General features: G+C 47.3%; 1 protein-coding gene across 1 annotated transcript in view; it reads left to right on the forward strand.

Annotated features, from left to right (window-relative positions):
- The window catches only part of LOC147664961 (CD5 antigen-like), a gene marked incomplete at its 5' end in the record, with an annotated part of 443,582 nt that overhangs the window by 410,261 nt on the left and 7,018 nt on the right, over positions 1–26,303 (forward strand). The gene's annotated exons all lie outside the window — the stretch shown is intronic.

Here is a 26,303-nt window from a genome sequence, read left to right on the forward strand (position 1 = left end):
GGCTCTGCTTCGTCTTACTCCATATCTATGAGGCCACGTAAACCATGCAGAATCTTTGCATCGCCTCATAGATATGATTGAGAGGCCGGCTCTGCTTTGTCTTACTCCATATCTATGAGGCCTCGTAAACCATGCAGAATCTTTGCATCGCCTCATAGATATGATTCAGAGGCCGGCTCTGCTTTGTCTTACTCCATATCTATGAGGCCTCGTAAACCCTGCAGAATCTTTGCATTGCCCCATAGATATGATTGAGAGGCCGGCTCTGCTTCGTCTTACTCCATATCTATGAGGCCACGTAAACCATGCAGAATCTTTGCATTGCCCCATAGATATGATTGAGAGGCCGGCTCTGCTTCGTCTTACTCCATATCTATGAGGCCACGTAAACCCTGCAGAATCTTTGCATCGCCTCATAGATCTGATTGAGAGGCCGGCTCTGCTTCGTCTTACTCCATATCTATGAGGCCGTGTAAACCATCCAGAATCTTTGCATCGCCTCATAGATATGATTGAGAGGCCGGCTCTGCTTCGTCTTACTCCATATCTATGATGCCACGTTAACCATGCAGAATCTTTGCATTGCCCCATAGATATGATTGAGAGGCCGGCTCTGCTTCGTCTTACTCCATATCTATGAGGCCACGTAAACCCTGCAGAATCTTTGCATCGCCTCATAGATATGATTGAGAGGCCGGCTCTGCTTCGTCTTACTCCATATCTATGAGGCCATGTTAACCCTGCAGAGTCTTTGCATCGCCTCATAGATATGAGTGAGAGGCCGGCTCTGCTTCGTCTTACTCCATATCAATGAGGCCTCGTAAACCATGCAGAATCTTTGCATCGCCTCATAGATATGATTGAGAGGCCGGCTCTGCTTCGTCTTACTCCATATCTATGATGCCACGTTAACCATGCAGAATCTTTGCATCGCCTCATAGATATGATTGAGAGGCCGGCTCTGCTTCGTCTTACTCCATATCTATGAGGCCTCGTAAACCATGCAGAATCTTTGCATCGCCTCATAGATATGATTGAGAGGCCGGCTCTGCTTCGTCTTACTCCATATTCATGAGGCCACGCAAACCCTGCAGAATCTTTGCATCGCCTCATAGATATGATTGAGAGGCCGGCTCTGCTTCGTCCTACTGCATATCTATGAGGCCACGTAAACCCTGCAGAATCTTTGCATCGCCTCATAGATATGATTGAGAGGCTGGCTCTGCTTCGTCTTACTCCATATCTATGAGGCCGCGTAAACCATGCAGAATCTTTGCATCACCTCATAGATATGAGTGAGAGGCCGGCTCTGCTTCGTCTTACTCCATTTCTATGAGGCCTCGTAAACCCTGCAGAGTCTTTGCATTGACTCATAGATATGATTGAGAGGCCGGCTCTGCTTCGTCTTACTCCATATCTATGAGGCCACGTAGACCCTGCAGAATCTTTGCATCGCCTCATAGATATGATTAAGAGGCCGGCTCTGCTTCGTCTTACTCCATATGTATGAGGCCGTGTAAACCATGCAGAATCTTTGCATCGCCTCATAGATATGATTGAGAGGCCGGATCTGCTTTGTCTTACTCCATATCTATGAGGCTGTGTAAACCCTGCAGAATCTTTGCATCGCCTCATAGATATGATTGAGAGGCCGGCTCTGCTTCGTCTTACTCCATATCTATGAGGCCGTGTAAACCATGCAGAATCTTTGCATCGCCTCATAGATATGATTGAGAGGCCGGATCTGCTTTGTCTTACTCCATATCTATGAGGCTGTGTAAACCATGCAGAATCTTTGCATCGCCTCATAGATATGATTGAGAGGCCAGCTCTGCTTCGTCTTACTCCATATCTATGAGGCCACGTAAACCATGCAGAATCTTTGCATCGCCTCATAGATATGATTGAGAGATCGGCTCTGCTTCGTCTTACTCCATATCAATGAGGCCACGTAAACCATGCAGAATCTTTGCATCGCCTCATAGATATGATTGAGAGGCCGGCTCTGCTTCGTCTTACTCCATATCTATGAGGCCTCGTAAACCCTGCAGAATCTTTGCATCGCCTCATAGATATGATTGAGAGGCCGGCTCTGCTTCGTCTTACTCCATATCTATGAGGCCACGTAAACCATGCAGAATCTTTGCATCGCCTCATAGATATGAGTGAGAGGCCGGCTCTGCTTCGTCTTACTCCATATCTATGAGGCCACGTTAACCATGCAGAATCTTTGCATCGCCTCATAGATATGAGTGAGAGGCCGGCTCTGCTTCGTCTTACTCCATATCTATGAGGCCACGCTAACCATGCAGAATCTTTGCATCGCCTCATAGATATGAGTGAGAGTCCGGCTCTGCTTCGTCTTACTCCATATCTATGAGGCCACGTAAACCATGCAGAATCTTTGCATCGCCTCATAGATATGATTGAGAGGCCGGCTCTGCTTTGTCTTACTCCATATCTATGAGGCCTCGTAAACCATGCAGAATCTTTGCATCGCCTCATAGATATGATTGAGAGGCCGGCTCTGCTTCGTCTTACTCCATATCTATGAGGCCTCGTAAACCCTGCAGAATCTTTGCATTGCCCCATAGATATGATCGAGAGGCCGGCTCTGCTTCGTCTTACTCCCTATCTATGAGGCCACGTAAACCATGCAGAATCTTTGCATCACCTCATAGATATGATTGAGAGGCCGGCTCTGCTTCGTCTTACTCCATATCTATGAGGCCATGTTAACCCTGCAGAGTCTTTGCATCGCCTCATAGATATGATTGAGAGGCCGGCTCTGCTTCGTCTTACTCCATATCTATGAGGCCACGTTAACCATGCAGAATCTTTGCATCGCCTCATAGATATGAGTGAGAGGCCGGCTCTGCTTCATCTTACTCCATATCAATGAGGCCTCGTAAACCATGCAGAACCTTTGCATCGCCTCATAGATATGATTGAGAGGCCGGCTCTGCTTCGTCTTACTCCATAATCATGAGGCCACGCAAACCCTGCAGAATCTTTGCATCGCCTCATAGATATGATTGAGAGGCCGGCTCTGCTTCGTCCTACTGCATATCTATGAGGCCACGTAAACCCTGCAGAATCTTTGCATCACCTCATAGATATGATTGAGAGGCCGGCTCTGCTTCGTCTTACTCCATATCTATGAGGCCACGTAAACCATGCAGAATCTTTGCATCGCCTCATAGATATGATTGAGAGGCCGGCTCTGCTTCGTCTTACTCCATATCTATGAGGCCACGTAAACCATGCAGAATCTTTGCATCACTTCATAGATATGATTGAGAGGCCGGCTCTGCTTCGTCTTACTCCATATCTATGAGGCCACATAAACCCTGCAGAATCTTTGCATCGCCTCATAGATATGATTGAGAGGCCGGCTCTGCTTCGTCTTACTCCATATCTATGAGGCCACGTAAACCATGCAGAATCTTTGCATCGCCTCATAGATATGATTGAGAGGCCGGCTCTGCTTCGTCTTACTCCATATCTATGAGGCCACGTTAACCCTGCAGAGTCTTTGCATCGCCTCATAGATATGATTGAGAGGCCGGCTCTGCTTCGTCTTACTCCATATCTATGAGGCCACGTTAACCATGCAGAATCTTTGCATCGCCTCATAGATATGAGTGAGAGGCCGGCTCTGCTTCGTCTTACTCCATATCTATGAGGCCACGTAAACCATGCAGAATCTTTGCATCACCTCATAGATATGATTGAGAGGCCGGCTCTGCTTCGTCTTACTCCATATCTATGAGGCCACGTAAACAATGCAGAATCTTTGCATCGCCTCATAGATATGATTGAGAGGCCGGCTCTGCTTCGTCTTACTCCATATCTATGAGGCCACGTAAACCATGCAGAATCTTTGCATCACTTCATAGATATGATTGAGAGGCCGGCTCTGCTTCGTCTTACTCCATATCTATGAGGCCACGTAAACCATGCAGAATCTTTGCATCACTTCATAGATATGATTGAGAGGCCGGCTCTGCTTCGTCTTACTCCATATCTATGAGGCCACGTAAACCCTGCAGAATCTTTGCATCGCCTCATAGATATGATTGAGAGGCTGGCTCTGCTTCGTCTTACTCCATATCAATGAGGCCACGTAAACCATGCAGAATCTTTGCATCGCCTCATAGATATGATTGAGAGGCCGGCTCTGCTTCGTCTTACTCCATATCTATGAGGCCACGTAAACCCTGCAGAATCTTTGCATCGCCTCATAGATATGATTGAGAGGCCGGCTCTGCTTCGTCTTACTCCATATCTATGAGGCCACGTAAACCCTGCAGAATCTTTGCATCGCCTCACAGATATGAGTGAGAGGCCGGCTCTGCTTCGTCTTACTCCATTTCTATGAGGCCTCGTAAACCCTGCAGAGTCTTTGCATCGACTCATAGGTATGATTGAGAGGCCGGCTCTGCTTCATCTTACTCCATATCTATGAGGCCACGTAGACCCTGCAGAATCTTTGCATCGCCTCATAGATATGATTGAGAGGCCGGCTCTGCTTCGTCTTACTCCACATCTATGAGGCCGTGTAAACCATGCAGAATCTTTGCATTGCCTCATAGATATGATTGAGAGGCCGGATCTGCTTCGTCTTACTCCATATCTATGAGGCTGTGTAAACCATGCAGAATCTTTGCATCGCCTCATAGATATGATTGAGAGGCCGGCTCTGCTTCGTCTTACTCCATATCTATGAGGCCTCGTAAACCCTGCAGAATCTTTGCATCGCCTCATAGATATGATTGAGAGGCCGGCTCTGCTTCGTCTTACTCCATATCTATGAGGCCACGTAAACCATGCAGAATCTTTGCATCGCCTCATAGATATGATTGAGAGATCGGCTCTGCTTCGTCTTACTCCATATCAATGAGGCCACGTAAACCCTGCAGAATCTTTGCATCGCCTCATAGATATGATTGAGAGGCCGGCTCTGCTTCGTCTTACTCCATATCTATGAGGCCTCGTAAACCCTGCAGAATCTTTGCATCGCCTCATTGATATGATTGAGAGGCCGGCTCTGCTTCGTCTTACTCCATATCTATGAGGCCACGTAAACCATGCAGAATCTTTGCATTGCCTCATAGATATGAGTGAGAGGCCGGCTCTGCTTCGTCTTACTCCATATCTATGAGGCCACGTTAACCATGCAGAATCTTTGCATCGCCTCATAGATATGAGTGAGAGGCCGGCTCTGCTTCGTCTTACTCCATATCTATGAGGCCTCGTAAACCCTGCAGAATCTTTGCATCGCCTCATAGATATGATTGAGAGGCCGGCTCTGCTTCGTCTTACTCCATATCTATGAGGCCACGTAAACCATGCAGAATCTTTGCATCGCCTCATAGATATGAGTGAGAGGCCGGCTCTGCTTCGTCTTACTCCATATCTATGAGGCCACGTTAACCATGCAGAATCTTTGCATCGCCTCATAGATATGAGTGAGAGGCCGGCTCTGCTTCGTCTTACTCCATATCTATGAGGCCAGGCTAACCATGCAGAATCTTTGCATCGCCTCATAGATATGAGTGAGAGTCCGGCTCTGCTTCGTCTTACTCCATATCTATGAGGCCACGTAAACCATGCAGAATCTTTGCATCGCCTCATAGATATGATTGAGAGGCCGGCTCTGCTTTGTCTTACTCCATATCTATGAGGCCTCGTAAACCATGCAGAATCTTTGCATCGCCTCATAGATATGATTCAGAGGCCGGCTCTGCTTCGTCTTACTCCATATCTATGAGGCCTCGTAAACCCTGCAGAATCTTTGCATTGCCCCATAGATATGATCGAGATGCCGGCTCTGCTTCGTCTTACTCCATATCTATGAGGCCACGTAAACCATGCAGAATCTTTGCATCGCCTCATAGATATGATTGAGAGGCCGGCTCTGCTTCGTCTTACTCCATATCTATGAGGCCATGTTAACCCTGCAGAGTCTTTGCATCGCCTCATAGATATGATTGAGAGGCCGGCTCTGCTTCGTCTTACTCCATATCTATGAGGCCACGTTAACCATGCAGAATCTTTGCATCGCCTCATAGATATGATTGAGAGATCGGCTCTGCTTCGTCTTACTCCATATCAATGAGGCCACGTAAACCCTGCAGAATCTTTGCATCGCCTCATAGATATGATTGAGAGGCCGGCTCTGCTTCGTCTTACTCCATATCTATGAGGCCTCGTAAACCCTGCAGAATCTTTGCATCGCCTCATTGATATGATTGAGAGGCCGGCTCTGCTTCGTCTTACTCCATATCTATGAGGCCACGTAAACCATGCAGAATCTTTGCATCGCCTCATAGATATGAGTGAGAGGGCGGCTCTGCTTCGTCTTACTCCATATCAATGAGGCCACGTTAACCATGCAGAATCTTTGCATCGCCTCATAGATATGAGTGAGAGGCCGGCTCTGCTTCGTCTTACTCCATATCTATGAGGCCTCGTAAACCCTGCAGAATCTTTGCATCGCCTCATAGATATGATTGAGAGGCCGGCTCTGCTTCGTCTTACTCCATATCTATGAGGCCACGTAAACCATGCAGAATCTTTGCATCGCCTCATAGATATGAGTGAGAGTGCTTCGTCTTACTCCATATCTATGAGGCCACGTTAACCATGCAGAATCTTTGCATCGCCTCATAGATATGAGTGAGAGGCCGGCTCTGCTTCGTCTTACACCATATCTATGAGGCCAGGCTAACCATGCAGAATCTTTGCATCGCCTCATAGATATGAGTGAGAGTCCGGCTCTGCTTCGTCTTACTCCATATCTATGAGGCCACGTAAACCATGCAGAATCTTTGCATCGCCTCATAGATATGATTGAGAGGCCGGCTCTGCTTTGTCTTACTCCATATCTATGAGGCCTCGTAAACCATGCAGAATCTTTGCATCGCCTCATAGATATGATTCAGAGGCCGGCTCTGCTTCGTCTTACTCCATATCTATGAGGCCTCGTAAACCCTGCAGAATCTTTGCATTGCCCCATAGATATGATCGAGAGGCCGGCTCTGCTTCGTCTTACTCTATATCTATGAGGCCACGTAAACCATGCAGAATCTTTGCATCGCCTCATAGATATGATTGAGAGGCCGGCTCTGCTTCGTCTTACTCCATATCTATGAGGCCATGTTAACCCTGCAGAGTCTTTGCATCGCCTCATAGATATGATTGAGAGGCCGGCTCTGCTTCGTCTTACTCCATATCTATGAGGCCACGTTAACCATGCAGAATCTTTGCATCGCCTCATAGATATGAGTGAGAGGCCGGCTCTGCTTCGTCTTACTCCATATCTATGAGGCCACGTAAACCATGCAGAATCTTTGCATCGCCTCATAGATATGATTGAGAGGCCGGCTCTGCTTCGTCTTACTCCATATCTATGAGGCCACGTAAACCATGCAGAATCTTTGCATCACTTCATAGATATGATTGAGAGGCCGGCTCTGCTTCGTCTTACTCCATATCTATGAGGCCACATAAACCCTGCAGAATCTTTGCATCGCCTCATAGATATGATTGAGAGGCCGGCTCTGCTTCGTCTTACTCCATATCTATGAGGCCACGTAAACCATGCAGAATCTTTGCATCGCCTCATAGATATGATTGAGAGGCCGGCTCTGCTTCGTCTTACTCCATATCTATGAGGCCACGTTAACCCTGCAGAGTCTTTGCATCGCCTCATAGATATGATTGAGAGGCCGGCTCTGCTTCGTCTTACTCCATATCTATGAGGCCACGTTAACCATGCAGAATCTTTGCATCGCCTCATAGATATGAGTGAGAGGCCGGCTCTGCTTCGTCTTACTCCATATCTATGAGGCCACGTAAACCATGCAGAATCTTTGCATCACCTCATAGATATGATTGAGAGGCCGGCTCTGCTTCGTCTTACTCCATATCTATGAGGCCACGTAAACAATGCAGAATCTTTGCATCGCCTCATAGATATGATTGAGAGGCCGGCTCTGCTTCGTCTTACTCCATATCTATGAGGCCACGTAAACCATGCAGAATCTTTGCATCACTTCATAGATATGATTGAGAGGCCGGCTCTGCTTCGTCTTACTCCATATCTATGAGGCCACGTAAACCATGCAGAATCTTTGCATCACTTCATAGATATGATTGAGAGGCCGGCTCTGCTTCGTCTTACTCCATATCTATGAGGCCACGTAAACCCTGCAGAATCTTTGCATCGCCTCATAGATATGATTGAGAGGCCGGCTCTGCTTCGTCTTACTCCATATCAATGAGGCCACGTAAACCATGCAGAATCTTTGCATCGCCTCATAGATATGATTGAGAGGCCGGCTCTGCTTCGTCTTACTCCATATCTATGAGGCCACGTAAACCCTGCAGAATCTTTGCATCGCCTCATAGATATGATTGAGAGGCCGGCTCTGCTTCGTCTTACTCCATATCTATGAGGCCACGTAAACCCTGCAGAATCTTTGCATCGCCTCACAGATATGAGTGAGAGGCCGGCTCTGCTTCGTCTTACTCCATTTCTATGAGGCCTCGTAAACCCTGCAGAGTCTTTGCATCGACTCATAGGTATGATTGAGAGGCCGGCTCTGCTTCATCTTACTCCATATCTATGAGGCCACGTAGACCCTGCAGAATCTTTGCATCGCCTCATAGATATGATTGAGAGGCCGGCTCTGCTTCGTCTTACTCCATATCTATGAGGCCGTGTAAACCATGCAGAATCTTTGCATTGCCTCATAGATATGATTGAGAGGCCGGATCTGCTTCGTCTTACTCCATATCTATGAGGCTGTGTAAACCATGCAGAATCTTTGCATCGCCTCATAGATATGATTGAGAGGCCGGCTCTGCTTCGTCTTACTCCATATCTATGAGGCCTCGTAAACCCTGCAGAATCTTTGCATCGCCTCATAGATATGATTGAGAGGCCGGCTCTGCTTCGTCTTACTCCATATCTATGAGGCCACGTAAACCATGCAGAATCTTTGCATCGCCTCATAGATATGATTGAGAGATCGGCTCTGCTTCGTCTTACTCCATATCAATGAGGCCACGTAAACCCTGCAGAATCTTTGCATCGCCTCATAGATATGATTGAGAGGCCGGCTCTGCTTCGTCTTACTCCATATCTATGAGGCCTCGTAAACCCTGCAGAATCTTTGCATCGCCTCATTGATATGATTGAGAGGCCGGCTCTGCTTCGTCTTACTCCATATCTATGAGGCCACGTTAACCATGCAGAATCTTTGCATCGCCTCATAGATATGATTGAGAGATCGGCTCTGCTTCGTCTTACTCCATATCAATGAGGCCACGTAAACCCTGCAGAATCTTTGCATCGCCTCATAGATATGATTGAGAGGCCGGCTCTGCTTCGTCTTACTCCATATCTATGAGGCCTCGTAAACCCTGCAGAATCTTTGCATCGCCTCATTGATATGATTGAGAGGCCGGCTCTGCTTCGTCTTACTCCATATCTATGAGGCCACGTAAACCATGCAGAATCTTTGCATCGCCTCATAGATATGAGTGAGAGGGCGGCTCTGCTTCGTCTTACTCCATATCAATGAGGCCACGTTAACCATGCAGAATCTTTGCATCGCCTCATAGATATGAGTGAGAGGCCGGCTCTGCTTCGTCTTACTCCATATCTATGAGGCCTCGTAAACCCTGCAGAATCTTTGCATCGCCTCATAGATATGATTGAGAGGCCGGCTCTGCTTCGTCTTACTCCATATCTATGAGGCCACGTAAACCATGCAGAATCTTTGCATCGCCTCATAGATATGAGTGAGAGGCCGGCTCTGCTTCGTCTTACTCCATATCTATGAGGCCACGTTAACCATGCAGAATCTTTGCATCGCCTCATAGATATGAGTGAGAGGCCGGCTCTGCTTCGTCTTACTCCATATCTATGAGGCCAGGCTAACCATGCAGAATCTTTGCATCGCCTCATAGATATGAGTGAGAGTCCGGCTCTGCTTCGTCTTACTCCATATCTATGAGGCCACGTAAACCATGCAGAATCTTTGCATCGCCTCATAGATATGATTGAGAGGCCGGCTCTGCTTTGTCTTACTCCATATCTATGAGGCCTCGTAAACCATGCAGAATCTTTGCATCGCCTCATAGATATGATTCAGAGGCCGGCTCTGCTTCGTCTTACTCCATATCTATGAGGCCTCGTAAACCCTGCAGAATCTTTGCATTGCCCCATAGATATGATCGAGAGGCCGGCTCTGCTTCGTCTTACTCTATATCTATGAGGCCACGTAAACCATGCAGAATCTTTGCATCGCCTCATAGATATGATTGAGAGGCCGGCTCTGCTTCGTCTTACTCCATATCTATGAGGCCATGTTAACCCTGCAGAGTCTTTGCATCGCCTCATAGATATGATTGAGAGGCCGGCTCTGCTTCGTCTTACTCCATATCTATGAGGCCACGTTAACCATGCAGAATCTTTGCATCGCCTCATAGATATGAGTGAGAGGCCGGCTCTGCTTCATCTTACTCCATATCAATGAGGCCTCGTAAACCATGCAGAATCTTTGCATCGCCTCATAGATATGATTGAGAGGCCGGCTCTGCTTCGTCTTACTCCATATCTATGAGGCCTCGTAAACCCTGCAGAATCTTTGCATCGCCTCATTGATATGATTGAGAGGCCGGCTCTGCTTCGTCTTACTCCATATCTATGAGGCCACGTAAACCATGCAGAATCTTTGCATCGCCTCATAGATATGAGTGAGAGGGCGGCTCTGCTTCGTCTTACTCCATATCAATGAGGCCACGTTAACCATGCAGAATCTTTGCATCGCCTCATAGATATGAGTGAGAGGCCGGCTCTGCTTCGTCTTACTCCATATCTATGAGGCCTCGTAAACCCTGCAGAATCTTTGCATCGCCTCATAGATATGATTGAGAGGCCGGCTCTGCTTCGTCTTACTCCATATCTATGAGGCCACGTAAACCATGCAGAATCTTTGCATCGCCTCATAGATATGAGTGAGAGGCCGGCTCTGCTTCGTCTTACTCCATATCTATGAGGCCACGTTAACCATGCAGAATCTTTGCATCGCCTCATAGATATGAGTGAGAGGCCGGCTCTGCTTCGTCTTACTCCATATCTATGAGGCCAGGCTAACCATGCAGAATCTTTGCATCGCCTCATAGATATGAGTGAGAGTCCGGCTCTGCTTCGTCTTACTCCATATCTATGAGGCCACGTAAACCATGCAGAATCTTTGCATCGCCTCATAGATATGATTGAGAGGCCGGCTCTGCTTTGTCTTACTCCATATCTATGAGGCCTCGTAAACCATGCAGAATCTTTGCATCGCCTCATAGATATGATTCAGAGGCCGGCTCTGCTTCGTCTTACTCCATATCTATGAGGCCTCGTAAACCCTGCAGAATCTTTGCATTGCCCCATAGATATGATCGAGAGGCCGGCTCTGCTTCGTCTTACTCTATATCTATGAGGCCACGTAAACCATGCAGAATCTTTGCATCGCCTCATAGATATGATTGAGAGGCCGGCTCTGCTTCGTCTTACTCCATATCTATGAGGCCATGTTAACCCTGCAGAGTCTTTGCATCGCCTCATAGATATGATTGAGAGGCCGGCTCTGCTTCGTCTTACTCCATATCTATGAGGCCACGTTAACCATGCAGAATCTTTGCATCGCCTCATAGATATGAGTGAGAGGCCGGCTCTGCTTCATCTTACTCCATATCAATGAGGCCTCGTAAACCATGCAGAATCTTTGCATCGCCTCATAGATATGATTGAGAGGCCGGCTCTGCTTCGTCTTACTCCATAATCATGAGGCCACGCAAACCCTGCAGAATCTTTGCATCGCCTCATAGATATGATTGAGAGGCCGGCTCTGCTTCGTCCTACTGCATATCTATGAGGCCACGTAAACCCTGCAGAATCTTTGCATCACCTCATAGATATGATTGAGAGGCCGGCTCTGCTTCGTCTTACTCCATATCTATGAGGCCACGTAAACCATGCAGAATCTTTGCATCGCCTCATAGATATGATTGAGAGGCCGGCTCTGCTTCGTCTTACTCCATATCTATGAGGCCACGTAAACCATGCAGAATCTTTGCATCGCCTCATAGATATGATTGAGAGGCCGGCTCTGCTTCGTCTTACTCCATATCTATGAGGCCACGTAAACCATGCAGAATCTTTGCATCGCCTCATAGATATGATTGAGAGGCCGGCTCTGCTTCGTCTTACTCCATATCTATGAGGCCATGTTAACCCTGCAGAGTCTTTGCATCGCCTCATAGATATGATTGAGAGGCCGGCTCTGCTTCGTCTTACTCCATATCTATGAGGCCACGTTAACCATGCAGAATCTTTGCATCGCCTCATAGATATGAGTGAGAGGCCGGCTCTGCTTCATCTTACTCCATATCAATGAGGCCTCGTAAACCATGCAGAATCTTTGCATCGCCTCATAGATATGATTGAGAGGCCGGCTCTGCTTCGTCTTACTCCATATCTATGAGGCTTCGTAAACCATGCAGAATCTTTGCATCGCCTCATAGATATGATTGAGAGGCCGGCTCTGCTTCGTCTTACTCCATAATCATGAGGCCACGCAAACCCTGCAGAATCTTTGCATCGCCTCATAGATATGATTGAGAGGCCGGCTCTGCTTCGTCCTACTGCATATCTATGAGGCCACGTAAACCCTGCAGAATCTTTGCATCACCTCATAGATATGATTGAGAGGCCGGCTCTGCTTCGTCTTACTCCATATCTATGAGGCCACGTAAACCATGCAGAATCTTTGCATCGCCTCATAGATATGATTGAGAGGCCGGCTCTGCTTCGTCTTACTCCATATCTATGAGGCCACGTAAACCATGCAGAATCTTTGCATCGCCTCATAGATATGATTGAGAGGCCGGCTCTGCTTCGTCTTACTCCATATCTATGAGGCCACGTAAACCATGCAGAATCTTTGCATCACTTCATAGATATGATTGAGAGGCCGGCTCTGCTTCGTCTTACTCCATATCTATGAGGCCACGTAAACCATGCAGAATCTTTGCATCACTTCATAGATATGATTGAGAGGCCGGCTCTGCTTCGTCTTACTCCATATCTATGAGGCCACGTAAACCCTGCAGAATCTTTGCATCGCCTCATAGATATGATTGAGAGGCCGGCTCTGCTTCGTCTTACTCCATATCAATGAGGCCACGTAAACCATGCAGAATCTTTGCATCGCCTCATAGATATGATTGAGAGGCCGGCTCTGCTTCGTCTTACTCCATATCTATGAGGCCACGTAAACCCTGCAGAATCTTTGCATCGCCTCATAGATATGATTGAGAGGCCGGCTCTGCTTCGTCTTACTCCATATCTATGAGGCCACGTAAACCCTGCAGAATCTTTGCATCGCCTCACAGATATGAGTGAGAGGCCGGCTCTGCTTCGTCTTACTCCATTTCTATGAGGCCTCGTAAACCCTGCAGAGTCTTTGCATCGACTCATAGGTATGATTGAGAGGCCGGCTCTGCTTCATCTTACTCCATATCTATGAGGCCACGTAGACCCTGCAGAATCTTTGCATCGCCTCATAGATATGATTGAGAGGCCGGCTCTGCTTCGTCTTACTCCATATCTATGAGGCCGTGTAAACTATGCAGAATCTTTGCATTGCCTCATAGATATGATTGAGAGGCCGGATCTGCTTCGTCTTACTCCATATCTATGAGGCTGTGTAAACCATGCAGAATCTTTGCATCGCCTCATAGATATGATTGAGAGGCCGGCTCTGCTTCGTCTTACTCCATATCTATGAGGCCTCGTAAACCCTGCAGAATCTTTGCATCGCCTCATAGATATGATTGAGAGGCCAGCTCTGCTTCGTCTTACTCCATATCTATGAGGCCACGTAAACCATGCAGAATCTTTGCATCGCCTCATTGATATGATTGAGAGGCCGGCTCTGCTTCGTCTTACTCCATATCTATGAGGCCACGTAAATCATGCAGAATCTTTGCATCGCCTCATAGATATGAGTGAGAGGCCGGCTCTGCTTCGTCTTACTCCATATCTATGAGGCCACGTTAACCATGCAGAATCTTTGCATCGCCTCATAGATATGAGTGAGAGGCCGGCTCTGCTTCGTCTTACTCCATATCTATGAGGCCACGCTAACCATGCAGAATCTTTGCATCGCCTCATAGATATGAGTGAGAGGCCGGCTCTGCTTCGTCTTACTCCATATCTATGAGGCCACGTAAACCATGCAGAATCTTTGCATCGCCTCATAGATATGATTGAGAGGCCGGCTCTGCTTTGTCTTACTCCATATCTATGAGGCCTCGTAAACCATGCAGAATCTTTGCATCGCCTCATAGATATGATTCAGAGGCCGGCTCTGCTTCGTCTTACTCCATATCTATGAGGCCTCGTAAACCCTGCAGAATCTTTGCATTGCCCCATAGATATGATTGAGAGGCCGGCTCTGCTTCGTCTTACTCCATATCTATGAGGCCACGTAAACCATGCAGAATCTTTGCATCGCCTCATAGATATGATTGAGAGGCCGGCTCTGCTTCGTCTTACTCCATATCTATGAGGCCACGTAAACCCTGCAGAATCTTTGCATCGCCTCATAGATATGATTGAGAGGCCGGCTCTGCTTCGTCTTACTCCATATCAATGAGGCCTCGTAAACCATGCAGAATCTTTGCATCGCCTCATAGATATGATTGAGAGGCCGGCTCTGCTTCGTCTTACTCCATATCTATGAGGCCACGTTAACCATGCAGAATCTTTGCATCGCCTCATAGATATGATTGAGAGACCGGCTCTGCTTCGTCTTACTCCATATCTATGAGGCCTCGTAAACCATGCAGAATCTTTGCATCGCCTCATAGATATGAGTGAGAGGCCGGCTCTGCTTCGTCTTACTCCATATCAATGAGGCCTCGTAAACCATGCAGAATCTTTGCATCGCCTCATAGATATGATTGAGAGGCCGGCTCTGCTACGTCTTACTCCATATCTATGAGGCCACGTTAACCATGCAGAATCTTTGCATCGCCTCATAGATATGATTGAGAGGCCGGCTCTTCTTCGTCTTACTCCATATCTATGAGGCCTCGTAAACCATGCAGAATCTTTGCATCGCCTCATAGATATGATTGAGAGGCCGGCTCTGCTTCGTCTTACTCCATATTCATGAGGCCACGCAAACCCTGCAGAATCTTTGCATCGCCTCATAGATATGATTGAGAGGCCGGCTCTGCTTCGTCCTACTGCATATCTATGAGGCCACGTAAACCCTGCAGAATCTTTGCATCACCTCATAGATATGAGTGAGAGGCCGGCTCTGCTTCGTCTTACTCCATTTCTATGAGGCCTCGTAAACCCTGCAGAGTCTTTGCATCGACTCATAGATATGATTGAGAGGCCGGCTCTGCTTCGTCTTACTCCATATCTATGAGGCCAAGTAGACCCTGCAGAATCTTTGCATCGCCTCATAGATATGATTGAGAGGCCGGCTCTGCTTCGTCTTACTCCATATCTATGAGGCCGTGTAAACCATGCAGAATCTTTGCATCGCCTCATAGATATGATTGAGAGGCCGGATCTGCTTTGTCTTACTCCATATCTATGAGGCTGTGTAAACCCTGCAGAATCGTTGCATCGCCTCATAGATATGATTGAGAGGCCGGCTCTGCTTTGTCTTACTCCATATCTATGAGGCCGTGTAAACCATGCAGAATGTTTGCATCGCCTCATAGATATGATTGAGAGGCCGGATCTGCTTTGTCTTACTCCATATCTATGAGGCTGTGTAAACCATGCAGAATCTTTGCATCGCCTCATAGATATGATTGAGAGGCCAGCTCTGCTTCGTCTTACTCCATATCTATGAGGCCACGTAAACCATGCAGAATCTTTGCATCACCTCATAGATATGTTTGAGAGATCGGCTCTGCTTCGTCTTACTCCATATCAATGAGGCCACGTAAACCATGCAGAATCTTTGCATCGCCTCATAGATATGATTGAGAGGCCGGCTCTGCTTCGTCTTACTCCATATCTATGAGGCCTCGTAAACCCTGCAGAATCTTTGCATCGCCTCATAGATATGATTGAGAGGCCGGCTCTGCTTCGTCTTACTCCATATCTATGAGGCCACGTAAACCATGCAGAATCTTTGCATCGCCTCATAGATATGATTGAGAGGCCGGCTCTGCTTTGTCTTACTCCATATCTATGAGGCCTCGTAAACCATGCAGAATCTTTGCATCGCCTCATAGATATGATTCAGAGGCCGGCTCTGCTTCGTCTTACTCCATATCTATGAGGCCTCGTAAACCCTGCAGAATCTTTGCATTGCCCCATAGATATGATTGAGAGGCCGGCTCTGCTTCGTCTTACTCCATATCTATGAGGCCACGTAAACCATGCAGAATCTTTGCATCGCCTCATAGATATGATTGAGAGGCCGGCTCTGCTTCGTCTTACTCCATATCTATGAGGCCATGTTAACCCTGCAGAGTCTTTGCATCGCCTCATAGATATGAGTGAGAGGCCGGCTCTGCTTCGTCTTACTCCATATCAATGAGGCCTCGTAAACCATGCAGAATCTTTGCATCGCCTCATAGATATGATTGAGAGGCCGGCTCTGCTTCGTCTTACTCCATATCTATGAGGCCACGTTAACCATGCAGAATCTTTGCATCGCCTCATAGATATGATTGAGAGGCCGGCTCTGCTTCGTCTTACTCCATATCTATGAGGCCTCGTAAACCATGCAGAATCTTTGCATCGCCTCATAGATATGATTGAGAGGCCGGCTCTGCTTCGTCTTACTCCATAATCATGAGGCCACGCAAACCCTGCAGAATCTTTGCATCGCCTCATAGATATGATTGAGAGGCCGGCTCTGCTTCGTCCTACTGCATATCTATGAGGCCACGTAAACCCTGCAGAATCTTTGCATCACCTCATAGATATGATTGAGAGGCCGGCTCTGCTTCGTCTTACTCCATATCTATGAGGTCACGTAAACCATGCAGAATCTTTGCATCGCCTCATAGATATGATTGAGAGGCCGGCTCTGCTTCGTCTTACTCCATATCTATGAGGCCACGTAAACCATGCAGAATCTTTGCATCGCCTCATAGATATGATTGAGAGGCCGGCTCTGCTTCGTCTTACTCCATATCTATGAGGCCACGTAAACCATGCAGAATCTTTGCATCACTTCATAGATATGATTGAGAGGCCATCTCTGCTTCGTCTTACTCCATATCTATGAGGCCACGTAAACCATGCTGAATCTTTGCATCACTTCATAGATATGATTGAGAGGCCGGCTCTGCTTCGTCTTACTCCATATCTATGAGGCCAAGTAGACCCTGCAGAATCTTTGCATCGCCTCATAGATATGATTGAGAGGCCGGCTCTGCTTCGTCTTACTCCATATCTATGAGGCCGTGTAAACCATGCAGAATCTTTGCATCGCCTCATAGATATGATTGAGAGGCCGGATCTGCTTTGTCTTACTCCATATCTATGAGGCTGTGTAAACCCTGCAGAATCGTTGCATCGCCTCATAGATATGATTGAGAGGCCGGCTCTGCTTTGTCTTACTCCATATCTATGAGGCCGTGTAAACCATGCAGAATGTTTGCATCGCCTCATAGATATGATTGAGAGGCCGGATCTGCTTTGTCTTACTCCATATCTATGAGGCTGTGTAAACCATGCAGAATCTTTGCATCGCCTCATAGATATGATTGAGAGGCCAGCTCTGCTTCGTCTTACTCCATATCTATGAGGCCACGTAAACCATGCAGAATCTTTGCATCACCTCATAGATATGTTTGAGAGATCGGCTCTGCTTCGTCTTACTCCATATCAATGAGGCCACGTAAACCATGCAGAATCTTTGCATCGCCTCATAGATATGATTGAGAGGCCGGCTCTGCTTCGTCTTACTCCATATCTATGAGGCCTCGTAAACCCTGCAGAATCTTTGCATCGCCTCATAGATATGATTGAGAGGCCGGCTCTGCTTCGTCTTACTCCATATCTATGAGGCCACGTAAACCATGCAGAATCTTTGCATCGCCTCATAGATATGATTGAGAGGCCGGCTCTGCTTTGTCTTACTCCATATCTATGAGGCCTCGTAAACCATGCAGAATCTTTGCATCGCCTCATAGATATGATTCAGAGGCCGGCTCTGCTTCGTCTTACTCCATATCTATGAGGCCTCGTAAACCCTGCAGAATCTTTGCATTGCCCCATAGATATGATTGAGAGGCCGGCTCTGCTTCGTCTTACTCCATATCTATGAGGCCACGTAAACCATGCAGAATCTTTGCATCGCCTCATAGATATGATTGAGAGGCCGGCTCTGCTTCGTCTTACTCCATATCTATGAGGCCATGTTAACCCTGCAGAGTCTTTGCATCGCCTCATAGATATGAGTGAGAGGCCGGCTCTGCTTCGTCTTACTCCATATCAATGAGGCCTCGTAAACCATGCAGAATCTTTGCATCGCCTCATAGATATGATTGAGAGGCCGGCTCTGCTTCGTCTTACTCCATATCTATGAGGCCACGTTAACCATGCAGAATCTTTGCATCGCCTCATAGATATGATTGAGAGGCCGGCTCTGCTTCGTCTTACTCCATATCTATGAGGCCTCGTAAACCATGCAGAATCTTTGCATCGCCTCATAGATATGATTGAGAGGCCGGCTCTGCTTCGTCTTACTCCATAATCATGAGGCCACGCAAACCCTGCAGAATCTTTGCATCGCCTCATAGATATGATTGAGAGGCCGGCTCTGCTTCGTCCTACTGCATATCTATGAGGCCACGTAAACCCTGCAGAATCTTTGCATCACCTCATAGATATGATTGAGAGGCCGGCTCTGCTTCGTCTTACTCCATATCTATGAGGTCACGTAAACCATGCAGAATCTTTGCATCGCCTCATAGATATGATTGAGAGGCCGGCTCTGCTTCGTCTTACTCCATATCTATGAGGCCACGTAAACCATGCAGAATCTTTGCATCGCCTCATAGATATGATTGAGAGGCCGGCTCTGCTTCGTCTTACTCCATATCTATGAGGCCACGTAAACCATGCAGAATCTTTGCATCACTTCATAGATATGATTGAGAGGCCATCTCTGCTTCGTCTTACTCCATATCTATGAGGCCACGTAAACCATGCTGAATCTTTGCATCACTTCATAGATATGATTGAGAGGCCGGCTCTGCTTCGTCTTACTCCATATCTATGAGGCCACGTAAACCCTGTAGAATCTTTGCATCGCCTCATAGATATGATTGAGAGGCCGGCTCTGCTTCGTCTTACTCCTATCTATGAGGCCTCGTAAACCCTGCAGAATCTTTGCATCGCCTCATAGATATGATTGAGACGCCAGCTCTGCTTCGTCTTACTCCATATCTATGAGGCCACGTAAACCATGCAGAATCTTTGCATCGCCTCATAGATATGATTGAGAGATCGGCTCTGCTTCGTCTTACTCCATATCAATGAGGCCACGTAAACCATGCAGAATCTTTGCATCGCCTCATAGATATGATTGAGAGGCCGGCTCTGCTTCGTCTTACTCCATATCTATGAGGCCACGTAAACCCTGCAGAATCTTTGCATCGCCTCATAGATATGATTGAGAGGCCGGCTCTGCTTCGTCTTACTCCATATCTATGAGGCCACGTAAACCCTGCAGAATCTTTGCATCGCCTCACAGATATGAGTGAGAGGCCGGCTCTGCTTCGTCTTACTCCATTTCTATGAGGCCTCGTAAACCCTGCAGAGTCTTTGCATCGACTCATAGGTATGATTGAGAGGCCGGCTCTGCTTCATCTTACTCCATATCTATGAGGCCACGTAGACCCTGCAGAATCTTTGCATCGCCTCATAGATATGATTGAGAGGCCGGCTCTGCTTCGTCTTACTCCATATCTATGAGGCCGTGTAAACCATGCAGAATCTTTGCATCGCCTCATAGATATGATTGAGAGGCCGGATCTGCTTTGTCTTACTCCATATCTATGAGGCTGTGTAAACCATGCAGAATCTTTGCATCGCCTCATAGATATGATTGAGAGGCCAGCTCTGCTTCGTCTTACTCCATATCTATGAGGCCACGTAAACCATGCACAATCTTTGCATCGCCTCATAGATATGAGTGAGAGGCCGGCTCTGCTTCGTCTTACTCCATATCTATGAGGCCTCATAAACCATGCAGAACCTTTGAATCGCCTCATAGATATGATTGAGAGGCCGGCTCTGCTTCATCTCACTCCATATCTATGAGGCCACGTAAACCCTGCAGAATCTTTGCATCGCCTCATAGATATGATTGAGAGGCCGGCTCTGCTTCGTCTTACTCCATATCTATGGGCCACGTAAACCATGCAGAATCTTTGCATCGCCTCATAGATATGATTGAGAGGCCGGCTCTGCTTCGTCTTACTCCATATCTATGAGGCCACGTAAACCATGCACAATCTTTGCATCGCCTCATAGATATGATTGAGAGGCCGGCTCTGCTTCGTCTTACTTTATATCTATGAGGCCACGTGAACCCTGCAGAATCTTTTCATCGCCTCATAGATATGATTGAGAGGCCGGCTCTGCTTCGTCTTACTCCAAATCCATGAGGCCTCGTAAACCCTGCAGAATCTTTGCATCGCCTCATAGATATGAGTGAGAGGCCGGCTCTGCTTCGTCTTACTCCATATCTATGAGGCCACGTAAACCCTGCAGAATCTTTGCATCGCCTCATAGATATGATTGAGAGGCCGGCTCTGCTTCGTCTTACTCCATATCTATGAGGCCTCGTTAACCCTGCAGAATCTTTGCATCGCCTCATAGATATGAGTGAGAGGCCGGCTCTGCTTCGTCTTACTCCATATCTATGAGGCCACGTAAACCCTGCAGAATCTTTGCATCGCCTCATAGATATGATTGAGAGGCCGGCTCTGCTTCGTCTTACTCCATATCTATGAGGCCTCGTAAACCCTGCAGAATCTTTGCATCGCCTCATAGATATGATTGAGAGGCCGGCTCTGCTTCGTCTTACTCCATATCTATGAGGCCTCGTAAACCCTGCAGAATCTTTGCATCGCCTCATAGATATGATTGAGAGGCCGGCTCTGCTTCGTCTTACTCCATATCTATGAGGCCACGTAAACCATGCAGAATCTTTGCATCGCCTCATAGATATGATTGAGAGATCGGCTCTGCTTCGTCTTACTCCATATCAATGAGGCCACGTAAACCATGCAGAATCTTTGCATCGCCTCATAGATATGATTCAGAGGCCGGCTCTGCTTCGTCTTACTCCATATCTATGAGGCTGTGTAAACCATGCAGAGTCTTTGCATCGCCTCATAGATATGATTGAGAGGCCGGCTCTGCTTCGTCTTACTCCATATCTATGAGGCCTCGTAAACCATGCAGAATCTTTGCATCGCCTCATAGATATGATTGAGAGGCCGGCTCTGCTTCGTCTTACTCCATATCTATGAGGCCACGTAGACCCTGCAGAATCTTTGCATCGCCTCATAGATATGATTGAGAGGCTGGCTCTGCTTCGTCTTACTCCATATCTATGAGGCCACGTAAACCCTGCTGAATCTTTGCATCGCCTCATAGATATGATTGAGAGGCCGGCTCTGCTTTGTCTTACTCCATATCTATGAGGCCTCGTAAACCCTGCAGAATCTTTGCATCGCCTCATAGATATGATTGAGAGGCCGGCTCTGCTTCGTCTTACTCCATATCTATGAGGCCACGTAAACCCTGCAGAATCTTTGCATCGCCTCATAGATATGAGTGAGAGGCCGGCTCTGCTTTGTCTTACTCCATATCTATGAGGCCTCGTAAACCCTGCAGAATCTTTGCATCGCCTCATAGATATGATTGAGACGCCGGCTCTGCTTCGTCTTACTCCATATCTATGAGGCCACGTAAACCATGCAGAATCTTTGCATCGCCTCATAGATATGATAGAGAGATCGGCTCTGCTTCGTCTTACTCCATATCAACGAGGCCACGTAAACCATGCAGAATCTTTGCATCGCCTCATAGATATGATTGAGAGATCGGCTCTGCTTCGTCTTACTCCATATCAATGAGGCCACGTAAACCATGCAGAATCTTTGCATCGCCTCATAGATATGATTGAGAGGCCGGCTCTGCTTCGTCTTACTCCATATCTATGAGGCCTCGTAAACCCTGCAGAATCTTTGCATCGCCTCATAGATATGATTGAGAGGCCGGCTCTGCTTCGTCTTACTCCATATCTATGAGGCCTCGTAAACCCTGCAGAATCTTTGCATCGCCTCATAGATATGATTGAGAGGCCGGCTCTGCTTTGTCTTACTCCATATCTATGAGGCCTCGTAAACCATGCAGAATCTTTGCATCGCCTCATAGATATGATTGAGAGGCTGGCTCTGCTTCGTCTTACTCCATATCTATGAGGCCGTGTAAACCATGCAGAATCTTTGCATCGCCTCATAGATATGATTGAGAGGCTGGCTCTGCTTCGTCTTACTCCATATCTATGAGGCCACGTAAACCCTGCAGAATCTTTGCATCGCCTCATAGATATGATTGAGAGGCCAGCTCTGCTTCGTCTTACTCCATATCTATGAGGCCACGTAAACCATGCAGAATCTTTGCATCGCCTCCTAGATATGATTGAGAGGCCGGCTCTGCTTCGTCTTACTCCATATCTATGAGGCCACGTAAACCATGCACAATCTTTGCATCGCCTCCTAGATATGATTGAGAGGCCGGTTCTGCTTCGTCTTACTCCATATCTATGAGGCCTCGTAAACCCTGCAGAATCCTTGCATCGCCTCATAGATATGATTGAGAGGCCGGCTCTGCTTCGTCTTACTTTATATCTATGAGGCCACGTGAACCCTGCAGAATCTTTTCATCGCCTCATAGATATGATTGAGAGGCCGGCTCTGCTTCGTCTTACTCCAAATCCATGAGGCCTCGTAAACCCTGCAGAATCTTTGCATCGCCTCATAGATATGATTGAGAGGCCGGCTCTGCTTCGTCTTACTCCATATCTATGAGGCCACGTAAACCCAGCAGAATCTTTGCATCGCCTCATAGATATGATTGAGAGGCCGGTTCTGCTTCGTCTTACTCCATATCTATGAGGCCTCGTAAACCCTGTAGAATCTTTACATCGCCTCATAGATATGATTGAGAGGCCGGCTCTGCTTTGTCTTACTCCATATCTATGAGGCCTCGTAAACCCTGCAGAATCTTTGCATCGCCTCATAGATATGAGTGAGAGGCCGGCTCTGCTTCGTCTTACTCCATATCTATGAGGCCACGTAAACCCTGCAGAATCTTTGCATCGCCTCATAGATATGATTGAGAGGCCGGCTCTGCTTCGTCTTACTGCATATCTATGAGACCTCGTAAACCGTGCAGAATCTTTGCATCGCCTCATAGATATGATTGAGAGGCCGGCTCTGCTTCGTCTTACTCCATATCTATGAGGCCTCGTAAACCATGCAGAATCTTTGCATCGCCTCATAGATATGATTGAGAGGCTGGCTCTGCTTCGTCTTACTCCATATCTATGAGGCCTCGTAAACCATGCAGAATCTTTGCATCGCCTCATAGATATGATTGAGAGGCCGGCTCTGCTTTGTCTTACTCCATATCTATGAGGCCACGTTAACCATGCAGAATCTTTGCATCGCCTCATAGATATGATTGAGAGGCCGGCTCTGCTTCGTCTTACTCTATATCCATGAGGCCACGTTAACCATGCAGAATCTTTGCATCGCCTCATAGATATGATTGAGAGGCCGGCTCAGCTTCGTCTTACTCCATATCTATGAGGCCTCGTAAACCCTGCAGAATCTTTGCATCGCCTCATAGATATGATTGAGAGGCCGGCTCTGCTTCGTCTTACTCCATATCTATGAGGCCTCGTAAACCATGCAGAATCTTTGCATCGCCTCATAGATATGATTGAGAGGCCGGCTCTGCTTCGTCTTACTCCATATCTATGAGGCCGCGTAAACCATGCAGAATCTTTGCATTGCCTCATAGATATGATTGAGAGGCCGGCTCTGCTTCGTCTTACTCCATATCTATGAGGCCACGTAAACCCTGCAGAATCTTTGCATCGCCTCATAGATATGATTGAGAGGCCGGCTCTGCTTGGCCTTACTCCATATCTATGAGGCCACGTTAACCATGCAGAATCTTTGCATCGCCTCATAGATATGATTGAGAGGCCGGCTCTGCTTCGTCTTACTCCATATCTATGAGACCTCGTAAACCATGCAGAATCTTTGCATCGCCTCATAGATATGATTGAGAGGCCGGCTCTACTTCGTCTTACTCCATATCTATGAGGCCTCGTAAACCATGCAGAATCTTTGCATCGCCTCATAGATATGATTGAGAGGCCGGCTCTGCTTCGTCTTACTCCATATCTATGAGGCCTCGTAAACCATGTAGAATCTTTGCATCGCCTCATAGATATGATTGAGAGGCCGGCTCTGCTTCGTCTTACTCCATATCTATGAGGCCACGTAGACCCTGCAGAATCTTTGCATCGCCTCATAGATATGATTGAGAGATCGGCTCTGCCTCGTCTTACTCCATATCTATGAGGCCTCGTAAACCCTGCAGAATCTTTGCGTCGCCTCATAGATATGATTGAGAAGCCGGCTCTGCCTCGTCTTACTCCATATCTATGAGGCCTCGTAAACCCTGCAGAATCTTTGCATCACCTCATAGATCTGATTGAGAGGCCGGCTCTCCTTCGTCTTACTCCATATCTATGAGGCCACGTAAACCATGAAGAATCTTTGCATCGCCTCATAGATATGTTTGAGAGGCCGGCTCAGCTTCGTCTTACTCCATATCTATGAGGCCACGTAAACCCTGCACAATCTTTGCATCGCCTCATAGATATGATTGAGAGGCCGGCTCTGCTTCGTCTTACTTTATATCTATGAGGCCACGTGAACCCTGCAGAATATTTTCATCGCCTCATAGATATGAGTGAGAGGCCGGCTCTGCTTCGTCTTACTCCATATCTATGAGGCCACGTAAACCCTGCAGAATCTTTGCATCGCCTCATAGATATGATTGAGAGGCCGGCTCTGCTTCGTCTTACTCCATATCTATGAGGCCTCGTAAACCCTGCAGAATCTTTGCATTGCCCCATAGATATGATTGAGAGGCCGGCTCTGCTTCGTCTTACTCCATATCTATGAGACCATGTAAACCATGCAGAATCTTTGCATCGCCTCATAGATATGAGTGAGAGGCCGGCTCTGCTTCGTCTTACTCCATATCTATGAGGCCTCGTAAACCCTGCAGAATCTTTGCATCGCCTCATAGATATGATTGAGAGGCCGGCTCTGCTTCGTCTTACTCCATATCTATGAGGCCTCGTAAACCCTGCAGAATCTTTGAATCGCCTCATAGATATGATTGAGAGGCCGGCTCTGCTTCGTCTTACTCCATATCTATGAGGCCTCGTAAACCCTGCAGAATCTTTGCATCGCCTCATAGATATGATTGAGAGGCCGGCTCTGCTTCGTCTTACTCCATATCTATGAGGCCTCGTAAACCATGCAGAATCTTTGCATCGCCTCATAGATATGATTGAGAGGCCGGATCTGCTTTGTCTTACTCCATATCTATGAGGCCTCGTAAACCCTGCAGAATCTTTGCATCGCCTCATAGATATGATTGAGAGGCCGGATCTGCTTTGTCTTACTCCATATCTATGAGGCCACGTAAACCCTGCAGAATCTTTGCATCGCCTCATAGATATGATTGAGAGGCCGGCTCTGCTTCGTCTTACTCCATATCTATGAGGCCTCGTAAACCCTGCAGAATCTTTGCATCGCCTCATAGATATGATTGATAGGCCGGCGTCACAGGAGCGTCAGAAAAAGGTGGCGTTTGCCTGTCATAAATAAGCCCCTTAGTAGGAAGGACATCGCTAAGGAATTAACAAATAACTTGCTAGCATGCTCCCTTTTCATTGTCGAAGTTATGAGAGGTAGACGTGGGAGGTAAACATGGTAAATATAGTAATCCTTCCTTAGATCGGTGAAGCACAGATGGGTGACCGAGTTTTTGTATTTGTGGCCCCTCACAGGACCTTGCAGGGGGGCCCTATGGTTTCATTACACCACTGGACGCGTATTTTTCCCTTTTGATCTCGGGT

The sequence above is a fragment of the Lissotriton vulgaris genome, unplaced genomic scaffold, assembly GCF_964263255.1.
Source record: "Lissotriton vulgaris unplaced genomic scaffold, aLisVul1.2 SCAFFOLD_1173, whole genome shotgun sequence".
In the NCBI taxonomy this organism is placed as follows: domain Eukaryota; kingdom Metazoa; phylum Chordata; class Amphibia; order Caudata; family Salamandridae; genus Lissotriton; species Lissotriton vulgaris.